Source organism: Somniosus microcephalus, chromosome 8 (assembly GCF_052327205.1).
Source record: "Somniosus microcephalus isolate GS21.2 chromosome 8, FLI_Smic_1.0, whole genome shotgun sequence".
In the NCBI taxonomy this organism is placed as follows: domain Eukaryota; kingdom Metazoa; phylum Chordata; class Chondrichthyes; order Squaliformes; family Somniosidae; genus Somniosus; species Somniosus microcephalus.
The window spans coordinates 77,776,508-77,789,808 of NC_140994.1; positions in this window are offsets into that span (position 1 = coordinate 77,776,508).

Genomic DNA, 13,301 nt, shown 5'->3' on the forward strand with positions numbered 1-13,301 from the left:
GGTGTCTGGTTATTAAATGAGGGGTGTAGTAATTTAGAGGATCTGGAGCAAGGTCACGTACCATCATGGATTGACAACAGGTACCTAAGTGCCTTGAGCACTTATGACAATCTCATGAACCCGTGCCAGCTACGGTTGGCCTCCGAAGCGTGCCCAGTCCCAATCGTTTGTGATCAGTACAACCAAACCATAATGGGAATAGTTCTCAGGATGCCAGTGATGGGTCAGTCACAACGGCCAGTGCCGGTATATCGGGTGGAAAATGTTGGTGTTCTCTGAAATGGAGTATATGTGCGGCATCATGGGGTGCCTCCGTATGTGGTTAAGTGGGGGAACTCCATGACCGGCACAGATCTGAAGGGATGTCAGGAAAGGGGTGCACATGTAGTGTTGTGCCCACAATCCCCACATCACCTGAATGTGTTCGACTGACCGGTATGTGGTTTTGAATCTGAAAGCGCACAACCGATCAACTGTACCATGGAGGTGCTGGCTCAGAGGCACGTCCCGCCCCAGGTTGCTTATGAGGGGAACGGAACCTACTGTGTCACCACCAGTGCGAATCAGTATAGGGTACACAATGATACATGGTGTCCAATTTATGACTCGACCTTTTGTTTTAAACCCCTGATAGAGGTTCAACTGGCACAGGATAGAATAATCCCTATTTCAGATCACACCTCAGTAAATCTCACAGTGGGTGGTATTTTACCAAACCTCCAAGATTATATATCACATTTTGGGTATGATATCCTGCCATTACCTGAGCATTTGACAAAACTGGTAAAGGAAGTGGAGCTTTCCCAGAAACATTACTACAATCTCCAGCAGGAAAACAGAAAAGTGAGAGGAGATCAGGGAAATGACCACCCACCTTGGTGGCACATTGGGTTTAATATTGAAATTCCTCCCTGGATCAGAATCGCCTCACATGTATTGACAATTGTGCAATTAATTATGGTGTTGTATCTGTTCAGGTTATCGTGTAAAACGAAACAAAGAGTAAAAAGGGAAAAACAGGAAAGACCGTATAAAGGGGATTTGGGATTATAGAATCAAATGTATAGACTGTGTAAAAAATGTGAGATTTTGCTGGGACCAACAATGCACCCTTCATGGCAGAAGAATGGACGGAAGTAATATCTCTAATGTAAGAGATATTAAAGGAGGGAGATGTAGGATCCATTCCTCCCCCCAACGGTAAAAATTGTACTATGAAATATAAATACCCAGAACTGCAGAGCCAGCAAAAAGGGCTCGGCAATAAAACATTGCAGCCGAAACTACGACTGGATCACAGACAATCTAAAATGCGAATGCTTCTGAACAAGAACATTTGCATATTCATTTACCTTTACGGATTACATTGTCAACCTTAGACCATGGCCCCCGAATAACCAGTTTCAGTGCAGGCCTAGACAACGGGCCGGGCCTCGAACCTTTTGAATACGAATGATAACAGAAACCAACAACCTCGCATATGCAGTTACTTTGGGAGGGTTGCATTGTCAGAATAATATATCAAATCAATGGACAATTCACACGTTTTGAAATGAATCGTACGCTCAGAAGGGGGCCAGGAAATACTGCAAGTTGGTTTTGGTTTAAAGTAAGATCACTTTGAAGACAGTGGTGTGGGAAGCCGACGGCAGAACAGCAAACAGAAAGATTCATGGAAACATAGAAACACAGAAGATAGGAGCAGGAGTAGGCCATTCGGCCCCTTGAGCCTGCTCCACCATTTAATGAGATCATGGCTGATCATCCAAACTCAGTACCCTGTCCCTGCCTTCTCCCCATATCCCTTGATCCCTTTAGCCTTAAGAAATATATCTAACTCCTTCTTGAATATATTTAATAAGTTGGCCTCAACTGCCTTCTGTGGTAGAGAATTCCACAGGTTCACCACTCTCTGGGTGAAGAAATTCCTCCTCATCTCAGTCCTAAATGGCTTACCCCTTATCGTTAGGCTGTGACCCCTGGTTCTGGACTCCCCGGCCATCGGGAACATCCTTCCTGCATCTAGTCTGTCTAGCCCTGTTAGAATTTTATAAGTTTCAATGAGATCCCCTCTCATTCTTCTAAACTCTAGCGAGCCTACAATCAACTCCAAGAGACAGCCAATCGGGAATGGTGATTGTATGTTTCAGCCAAATCATACAGGGGGCTTTTATGATTGAGTCTGAGTAAGTTTGTGAGTTTCAGTCAGATCACAATAAGGGTTTTGTGATTGAGTCTGGGTAACTTTATACGTAACAGTCAAATCACGGACGGGCTTAACTGTGTCATATTGTGTCGATGCAAATGACCCTTGCGTAGGGATTTGTATTTTGGGGTTGTTAGCCTGATATAAATCGTAGGGATTTATACTAGGGAAGTAATTGTGTGTGTGTGTGTGTTCAATAAACAAACGAATCAAAGGTTGAGCCAAAACCCTGTGCCATGTGTATTTTGTTCTTATAAACCCTGACGTCCAAGAACTGTGTATAATGGGGGACCAGTATTGGAGAAAACCCCTTACACCCTGCACAGTCGCAGGAGCAGCAGACATTGACGGGGCCATCACAGGCTCCAAAATCCAGAGGACGTCCATCAAGAGTATCTACACAGTCGCAGCAGGGAAGTGAGCAGGTTGCCTCTACCTCTGCTGAAGCCACAGGGGTAGCACCTCGTAGAAGCACGCATAAATGAAAAATGACACAGAAGTAGATGCACAAGTGTAAGCACATGGGTGTTTAAAGAGGTGTTATTATTAAGGTTCCGTTACTGTTATGACACATATAAAACTATTCATTTTTATCACTTTCGGATCATGCCCATTTTTGTCTCCTACTTTGGAAGTGGCTTAGTGAGTTGCAGTGAATGGTGAGACATAACATTACCTGCAGCAATGGGGTCAGTGTGAAAGGAATGGCTTGATCATTGTAGGGATACTGTATGGTGTTGGGAGGGCAACCTGGCACAGCATGTGGCAGCCTATGGGTGTAATGCACAAAGTTAAGTAAACCTGGCCAGATGAGGCCATCCTCGGCCTCCCGGGCAGCAATGTGCTCCGGTGATGGTGGCATCTGGACCTCAGGTTCCTCCTGCTCCTCCTCCTCATCTTCCAGCTGATGCTCCTCCTCCTTGGGGGAACAGATAGGCGTTTCTGTGGCCGCAGACATGACTCCAGGATGGTATGTTGCCTCCCTGGTGCCAGGGTCAAGGATGTCACTGAACGGCTGCAGGGCATTCTGAAGGGGGAGGGTGAACAGTCAGAGGTCGTGGTTCACATTGGTACCAACGACATGGGTAGAAAGAGGGATGAGGTCCTGCAACAAGAATTTAGGGAGCTAGGTAGCAGATTCAAAAGCAGGACCTCAAAGGTTGGAATCTCTGGATTACTCCCGGTGCCACATACTAGTGGGTATAGGAATAGGAGGATAGAGCAGATGAATGCGTGGCTAAAGAGTTGGTGCAGGAGGGAGGGCTTTAGTTTCCTGGATCACTGGGTCTGTTTCTGGGGAAGGTGGGACCAGTACAAGTCGGATGGGTTGCACCTAAACCAGAATGGGACCAACATCCTCGCGGGGAGGTTTGCTAGTACTGTTGGGGGCGGGGGGGGGGTTTAAACTAACTTGGCGGGGGGATGGGATACGGAGTGGAGCTACAATAGGGGGTGATGCACTGCCAAATATAGAGGAAAAAGCAAGTCAACCTGGAAGGCAGAGCAAATATGTAATGGCACAAGGGAGTATGGCAAGGCTGGATGGCATTTATTTTAATGCAAGGAGACTTGCGAGTAAGGCAGATGAATTGAAGGTGCTGATGAACACATGGGAGTATGATATTCTTGCTATCACAGAGACATGGTTGAGGGAGGGGCAGGACTGCAGCTCAATATTCCGGGGTATAGAATCTTCAGGCGAGACAGAGGGGGGTGTAAAAGAGGAGGGGGTGTCGCAATATTAATCAAGGAGTCAATTAATGCTGTAAGGAGGGATGATATCCTAGCAGGTTCCTCTAATGAGGCCATATGGGTAGAACTTAAAAACAAAAAGGGGGCAAGCACTTTGCTGGGAGTGTAGTATAGGCCCCAAAACAGTCAGGGGGAGATAGAAGGACAGATATGTAGGCAAATCTCAGAGAAGTGTAGAAATAATGGGCCAGAAATTCGGATCCCCACGGGTGAATATGCGCTGTGTACTCACACGTAAGGCCAATGAAAGTGTCGGTTTCGTGCATGCACTGCGCATGCGCTGGAAACCGGAACTTCCGTTCCCTTAAAGGAAGGGTTTCACAGGTCGAACGCGTGTGCCGGAGAGGCAGCACGTACGCCTGGAACTTCCATTTTGTTTACAGGTTTCTCCGGGAGGGTAAGTCCCTAGCAGCTACGCGTTTAAAAAGCAGTCGCAAGGCCTGCTTTTAACAAGGTAAGTGGTGAATTAAGTACAATTAAAACTTTTTTTCCACAGGTTTATTATTTTTAAATACTTTAAAGAAAGGTATGTTTATTTTGAGCCCCGTTAAAAACTGTAATTAATTTTTTCAAAAATTTAAATTATTGTTTAAAATAGTTATTTTATGTAATTTATAGTTATTTTAAAAATGTGCTTTTTTCAAAAAATGTATTTGAAGTTTTAGTTAGGTTTTGGGGCCGATCTCTATTCATAGATTTGACAAGTCTTCCTGTCAAATCTATAGAAACATAGAAACATAGAAGATAGGAGCAGGAGTAGGCCATTCGGCCCCTCGAGCCTGCTCCGCCATTCAATGAGATCATGACTGATCATCCAAATTCAGTAACCTGTCCCTGCCTTCTCCCCATATCCCTTGATCCCTTTAGCCTTAAGAAATATATCCAACTCCTTCTTGAACATATTTAATGAACTGGCCTCCACCGCCCTCTGTGGCAGAGAATTCCACAGGTTCACCACTCTCTGGGTGAAGAAATTCCTCCTCATCTCAGTCCTAAATGGCTTACCCCTTATCCTTAGACTATGACCCCTAGTTCTGGACTCCCCGGCCATCGGGAACATCCTTCCTGCATCTAGTCTGTCCAGGCCTGACAGAATTTTATAGTTTCGATGAGATCCCCTCTCAATCTTCTAAACTCCAGTGAGTTCAAGCCCAATCGACACAATCTCTCCTCATACGTCATTCCTGCCATCCCAGATATCAGCCTGGTGAATCTTCGCTGCACTCCTTCCATGGCAAGAACATTCTTCCTCAGGTAAGGCGACCAAAACTGCACACAATACTCAAGGTGCGGTCTCACCAAGGCCCTGTACAACTGCAGCAAGACATCCTTGTTCCTGTACTCGAACCCTCTTGCTACGAAGGCCAACATACCATTTGCCTTCTTAACCGCCTGCTGCACCTGCATGCTTACCTTCAGCGACTGGTGCACAAGAACACCCAGGTCTCTTTGCACTTCCCCTTCTCCCAATCTATTGCCATTCAAATAATAATCTGCCTTCCTGTTTTTGCTACCAAAGTGGATAACCTCACATTTATCCACATTATAGTGCATTTGCCATGTTTCTGCCCAATCACCCAACCTGTCCAAATCGTACTAGAGTTTCACGACATCCTCCTCACAGCATACCCTCCCACCCAGCTTTGTGTCGTCTGCAAATTTGGAGATACTACATCCAATTCCCTCGTCCAGATCATTAATATATATTGTGAACAGCTGGGGTCCTAGGACCGATCCTTGCGGTACCCCACTAGTCACTGCCTGCCACTCGGAAAACGACCCGCTTATTCCAACTCTTTGCTTTCTATCTACCAACCAGTTCTCTATCCAAGTCAATACCTTGCCCCCAATCCCATGTGCCTTAATTTTGCAAGCTAATCTCTTATGCGGGACCTTATCAAAAGCCTTCTGAAAGTCCAAATACACCACATCCACTGGTTCTCCCTTATCTATTTCACCAGTTTCATCCTCAAAAAATTCCAGTAGATTAGTCAAGCACGATTTACCCTTTGTAAATCCATGTTGACATTGTCCAATCCCGTCACTGCTCTCCAAGTGCTCTGCTATTACACCTTTTATAATGGACTCTAGCATTTCCCCCACTACTGATGTCAGGCTTACCGGTCTATAATTCCCCGCTTTTTCTCTACCACCTTTTTTGAATAGTGGGTTAACATTAGCTACCCTCCAATCCATGGGTACTGTTACAGAGTCTATCGAGTTCTGGAAGATGACCAGCAGTGCATCTACTATCTCCAGGGCCACTTCCTTAAGTACCCTAGGATAAGAACATAAGAACATAAGAAGTAGGAGCAGGAGTAGGCCATACGGCCCCTCGGGCCTGCTCCACCATTCAATGGGATCATAGCTGATCTGAACCTTGATCCGATGTAGATTATCAGGCCCTGGGGATTTATTGGCTTTCAGTCCCGTCAACTTCCCCAACACCATTTCCCTACAAATACTGATTTCTTACAGTTCCTCCCTCTCATTAGTCCCTATATTCCCCCGACATCTCTGGGAGGTTATTTGTGTCCCCCTTCGTGAAGACAGAACCAAAATATGTATTTAATTGGTCTGCCATTTCTTTGTTCCCCATTATAAATTCCCCTGATTCTGACTGTGAGGGACCTATGCTTGACTTCACCAATCTTTTTCTCTTCACATATCTATAAAAGCTTTTACAGTCAGTTTTTATGTTCCCTGCAAGCTTACTTTCATAATCTATTTTCCCCCTCTTAATTAATCCCTTTGTCCTCCTTTGTTGACTCCTAAACTGCTCCCAATCCTCAGGTTTGCTGCTTTTTTTGGCCAATTTATATGTCCTCTCTTTTGATCTTATGTTATCCCTAATTTCCCTTGTTAGCCACGGTTGAGTCACCTTTTTTGATTTATTTTTATGCCAAACTGGGATAAACAAATTCTGCAGTTGATCCATGCGATCTTTGAATGTTTGCCATTGCCTATCCACCGTCAATCCTTTGAGTGACATTACCCAATCAATCCTACCCAACTCACGTCTCATAGCTCCCTTTATTTAAATTCAGGACCTTAGTCTCTGAGTCAACTACTTCACTCTCCATCTTAATGAAGAATTCTATCATATTATGATCGCTCCGACCCAAGGGCCTCGTACAACAAGATTGCTAATTAATCCTTTCTCATTGCATAATACCCAGTCTAAGATGGCCTGATCCCCAGTTGGTTCCTCAACATATTGGTCCAGGAAACCATCCCGTATACACTCCAGGAATTCCTCCTCCACAGTATTGTTACTAATTTGGTGAGCCCAATCTATATGGAGATTAAAGTCACCCATGATGACTGCTGTGCCCTTATTGCATGCTTCTCTAATGTCCCTTTTAATGCCATCCCCAACCTCTGCATTACTGTTTATGGGTCTATACACCACTCCCACTAATGTTTTCTGCCCTTTGGTATTTCTTAGTTCTACCCATATAGATTCCACATCATCAGAGCCAATATCTTTCCTTACAATTGTGTTAATCCCCTCTTTAACCAGCAATGCTACCCCACCTCCTTTTCCTTTTTGCCTATCTATCCTGAATATTGAATACCCCTGGCTGTTGAGTTCCCAGCCTTGGTCCCCCTGGAGCCATGTTTCCGTAATTCCAATCATATCATATTCATTTACCTCTATTTGCGCTGCTAATTCATCCACCTTATTATGAATGCTCCTTGCATTCAGACACAAAGCCTTCAGGCTTATTTTTTTAACGCTCTTAGACCTTTTAGAATTATTATTTACTGTGGCCATGTTTGTTTTAAACCCTTGATTTCTCTGATTGCCACCTTTGTTTTTCTCCTTCCTGTCTTCTGCTTCTATCCTTGTTTCCCTTTCCTTTGTCTCCCTGCTCAGGTTCCCAGCCCCCTGCCATTTTAGTTTAAACCCTCCCCCACAGCACTAGCAAATACTCCCCCAAGGACATCGGTCCTGGTCCTGCCCAGGTGCAGACCGTCCGGTTTGTACTGGTCCCACCTCCCCCAGAACCGGTTCCAATGTCCCAGGAATTTGAATCCCTCCCCCTTGCACCATTCCTCTAGCCATGTATTCATTTGAAGTATCCTTCTATTTCTCCTCTGACTAGCACGTGGCACTGGTAGCAATCCTGAGATTACTACCTTTGAGGTCCTATTTTTTAATTTACCTCCTAACTCCCTATATTCAGCTTTTAGGACCTCATCCCGTTCTTTACCTATATCGTTGGTACCTATATGCACCACGACAACTGGCTGTTCACCCTCCCTTTCCAAAATTTTCTGCAGCTTCTCCGAGACATCCTTGACCCTTGCACCAGGGAGGCAACACACCATCCTGGAGTCTCGTTTGCTGCCGCAGAAACGCCTATCTATTCCCCTATCACTATAGCTCTACCCCTCTTTTTCCTCCCGTCCTGTGCAGCAGAACCACCCCTGGTGCCAGGAGTTTGGTTGCTGCTGCCTTCCCCTGTTAAGCCATCCTCCCCAACAGTATCCAAAACAGTATAACTGTTTGAGAGGGGGATGACCCCAGGGGATTCCTGCACTACCTGCCTGTGCCTAGTATTCTGCCTGATGGTCACCCATTCCCTTTTTCCCTGTGCAACCTTTACCTGCGGTGTGACCACCTCCCTGAACATGCTATCCACGACCTCCTCAGCCTCGCAAATGCTCCAATATCTATCCATCCGCTGCTCCAGTGCCACAATGCAGTCTGTCAGTAGCTTCAGCTGGACACACTTCCCGCACACGTGGTCATCAGGGACACAGGAAGTGTCCCTGATTTCCCACATAGTGCAGGAGGAGCAAACTACGGGGCCGAGCTGTCCTGACATGACTTACCCTTTACTTCCTTTAAAGTAAGTTAAATTTTTGGTTACCAGCAGTCCCAGCTACACCTCAGAGCTTAGAAACTATAACCCACAGAGCTTAAGTTTGGAAAAAAAAGGAGAAAGAGAGAAATACTCACCAACCAATCACTTACCTGCTTTCTGGTGACGTCACACTTTGATTACTTTTTACCTCTCTCTCCCGCTGCTGAATTGGTATGCCTCACCTCATTGCTCGCTCCACACACAGGTCCACTCCGCCGGGGAATAGAGATCCCCTGCTACGATTGGCTCTCCATGGCCCACATGATCCCAGGGGACGCTTCGAACTAACTGCACCCCTGGGATACAAAAGCACTGCACGCCGGCAGCTGGAGGAGGCCCAGGATCGGAATCCCACGCGGGCCCACAGCACAATGACAGGCGCGCTAGCTAAGTGCAGGTCGGGGGCTTGCACCCGCGGGAAGCATCCGACCCGAATTTCTGGCCCATTAATGTAATAATAGTAGGGGATTTCAACTTCCCCAATATTAACTGGGGTAGTCAGAGTGTGAAAGGCTTAGAGGGTGCGGAATTCTTAAAGTGCATCCAGGAGAGCTTTTTGAGCCAGCATGTAGAACGTCCTACAAGAGAGGGAGCAGTACTGGACCTAATTCTCGGGAATGTAGCCGGGCAAGTGGTAGATGTATCAGTAGGAGAGCATTTTGGTGACAGTGACCATAATTCAGTGAGATTTAAGGTAGTAATGGAAAAGGATAAAAAGATGGACCGGAAATAAAGGTTCTAAATTGGGGGAAGGCCGATTTTAATGTAAGGCAGGATCTGGCCAAAATGGACTGGGATCAGCTACTTGTAGGAAAATCCACATCAGAGCAATGGGAGTCTTTCAGAAAGGAAATAGAGAGAGTACAATGCCAATATGTTCCCGTAAAGGTCAAGGGTGGGACCAACAAGCCCAAGAAACTCTGGATGTCAAGGGATATACAAGAATGGATCAGGAAGAAAAGGGAGGCTTTTGGCAGATACAAAGGACTAAAAACAGTGGAAGCCCTAGAGGAGTATAGAAAGTGCAGGGGGGTACTTAAAAAATAAATTAGGAGAGCGAAGAGCGGACATGAAAAAACACTGGTGGGTAAAATAAAGGAAAATCCCAAGGTGTTTTATAAGTATATTAAGGGCATTAGGATAACCAGGGAAAGAGTAGGGCCCATTAGGGACCAAAGTGGTAATCTGTGTGTAGAGCTGGAAGATGTAGGTGAGGTTTTAAATGAATATTTTGCATCTGTGTTCACTATGGAGAAGGGTGATGTAGGCATAGAAACCAGGCAGGGGGATTGTGATATACTTGAACAAATTAGTATTGAGAGGGAGGAGGTACTAGCGGTTCTGGCGGGCTTAAAGGTGGATAAATCCCCAGGCCCTGATGGGATGTATCCCAGGCTGCTGTGTGAGGCAAGGGAGGAGATTGCAGGGGCTCTGACACAAATTTTCTGAACCTCTCTGGCCACAGGGGAGGTGTCAGAGGACTGGAGAACAGCTAACATAGTACCATTGTTCAAGAAAGGTAGTAGGGATTGTAGTCACACAGAAATCACAGAAACCCCACAGTGCAGATAGAGGCCATTTCGGCCCATCGAGCCTGCACCGACACATATCCCACCCGATCCCCGTAACTCCTACATCAACACATATCCCACCCTATCCCCGTGTATTTAATCCCCCTAACACTAAGGGTCAATTTATCATAGCCAATCAACCTAGCCCGCACATCTTTGGACTGTGGGAGGAAACCGGAGCACCCGGAGGAAACCCACGCAAACACGGGGAGAATGTACAAACTCCACACAGACAGTCATCCGAGGCCGGATTCGAACCCGGGTCTCTGGCGCTGTGAGGCAACAGTGCTAACCACTATGCCACCGTGCCACCTTAAAACATACGAGGACGCCATCAACCGGCTGAAAAGACAGTACCAAACCCCGGTAAACTCCATGTATGCCAGACACCTCCTAAGATCCCGCCCGCAACAGCCAGGAGAGCCCGTGGAGGAATTTTTACGGGTGCTACAAGCACTCGGCAGAGACTGTAACTTTAAAGCGGTAACGGCGGCAGAAAATACTGAAGACAATGTCCGCGATGCCTTCGTGAAAGGCCTGCGGTCTGACTACTCACGGCAAAGACTACTGGAAGCAAGGGACCTCGACCTGGACAAAGCTGCAGCCCTCGCTCTCTCTCTAGAGGTGGCCCATCGGGACCTCGAGGCATACTCAAGGTACTGTAACTCGCGACCCTGGGACTTGGGACTGACCCCGACCGCGATACCCCCCGCAGCAACCCCCCTGGGACCTACCTCAGCGTCGGCGTCCCGGACCCGATCGAGACCGCCACCCCCGGTACCGGCTCCGACATCGGACCTCCGCGATCGGGCCGCCGGCTGCTTCTTCTGCGGCCAGGCGAAACACCCGAGGTCGCGCTGCCCAGCCAGGAACTCTACCTGCTCAAACTGCATGAAGAAAGGTCACTTCGCTAAGGCCTGCAGAGGTGGATCATCAGAGGCCAGCAGTGCCTCATGCGAGCTGTGGGGGCGGCCATCTTCCTTCAAGGCAACAGAGGCCAGCATCCCCACATGTGAGTCATGGTGGCGGCCATCTTTGATACAGGCAACCGACACTAGCAGTGCCTCATGTGAGTTATGGGGGCAGCCATCTTCTCCGCCATTTTGTCCAACCTCGTGGGAGACGCCATTTTACCCACCACGCCCGACCGCCACCGTGCCTCTAGACCCGACTACCGCCTCAACCGCAGACTACAACAACTCGCTCAGCTATACACTAGCCTCCGTCACACTGGACCAGGCCCGCCCGCATCACCTGTCCAAGTCGATGATGGACATCAAAGTAAACGGCCACGCCACGACCTGCCTGTTCGACAGCGGAAGCACGGAGAGCTTCATCCACCCAGACACGGTGAGCCACTACTCCCTCCCTGTCCTGCCAACGCGCAACCGGATCTCGATGGCATCGAGGTCACACGCCACAGACATCAGCGGCTACTGTGTTGTGACCCTGTCGGTTAAGGGTACGGAGTATAAAAATTTTAAACTCCTCGTCCTGCCCCAGCTATGCGCTGCCGTCCTACTAGGCCTAGACTTCCAATCCCACCTCCAAAGCGTCACGCTAGCATACGGCGGACCCCTCCCCCCACTCACAGTCGACAACCAGCAGATTTTAAACCGCCCACCGCGTAACACCTGCGGCCTATCCACCCTCAAGGTCCCGCCACCTTCCCTGTTCGCTACCAAGAGCAGGCGGTACAGCGCCGGGGACAGAGCTTTCATTAGCTCTGAGGTGCAGCGTCTCCTGAAGGAGGGCATCATCGAGGGGAGCACCAGCCCCTGGCGTGCCCAGGTCGTGGTCGTTAAGACCGGCAATAAAAACCGCCTGGTCATCGACTACAGCCAGACCATAAACAGGTACACCCAGCTGGACGCATACCCCCTTCCCCGCATATCTGATATGGTCAATCAGATTGCGAAGTAGCGGGTATTCTCCACCATCGACCTTAAGTCGGCCTATCACCAACTCCCTATCCGCCCTGAGGACCGCCAGTATACAGCCTTCGAGGTGAACGGCCGCCTCTACTACTTCCTTAGGGTTCCCTTCGGCGTCACCAACGGGGTTTCGGTCTTCCAAAGGGAGACGGACCGGATGGTTGACCAGAACGGGCTGCACGCCACGTTCCCCTATCTAGATAACGTCACCATCTGCGGCCGCGACCGGCAGGACCACGATGTTAATCTGGAGAGATTCCTCCGTACGGCCCAACGGCTGAACCTCACCTACAATAAGGATAAATGTGTTTTTAACACCTCGCGCCTTGCCATCCTCGGCTGTGTAGTAGAGAACGGAGTCATCGGCCCCGACCCCGAAAGAATGCGCCCCCTCATGGAGTTACCCCTCCCCCACTGTCCAAAGGCACTGAAGGGAACCCTGGGGCTCTTCGCCTACTATGCCCAATGGGTGCCCAATTATGCGGACAAAGCCAGACCCCTCATGAAGTCCACATCCTTCCCCCTTACGGAGGAAGCGTGCGCAGCCTTTTCCCTCATTAAGGGAGACATTGCCAAGGCCACTATGCACGCAGTGGATGAGTCCATCCCCTTCCAAGTCGAGAGCGATGCATCCGACTTCGCCCTAACCGCCACCCTTAACCAGGAGGGGAGACCGGTGGCCTTCTTCTCAAGGACCCTACAGGGCCCTGAGATCCGACACTCGTCGGTCGAGAAGGAGGCCCAGGCGATTGTGGAGGCGGTACGACGCTGGAGGCACTACCTGGCAGGCAAACGATTTACCCTCCTTACCGACCAACGTTCGGTCGCTTTTATGTTTAATAACAAGCTGAGGGGCAAAATCAAGAATGACAAGATCTTGAGGTGGAGAATCGAGCTCTCCACCTACGATTATGATATCTTGTACCGGCCAGGTAAGCTGAACGAACCCCCTGATGCTCTGTCA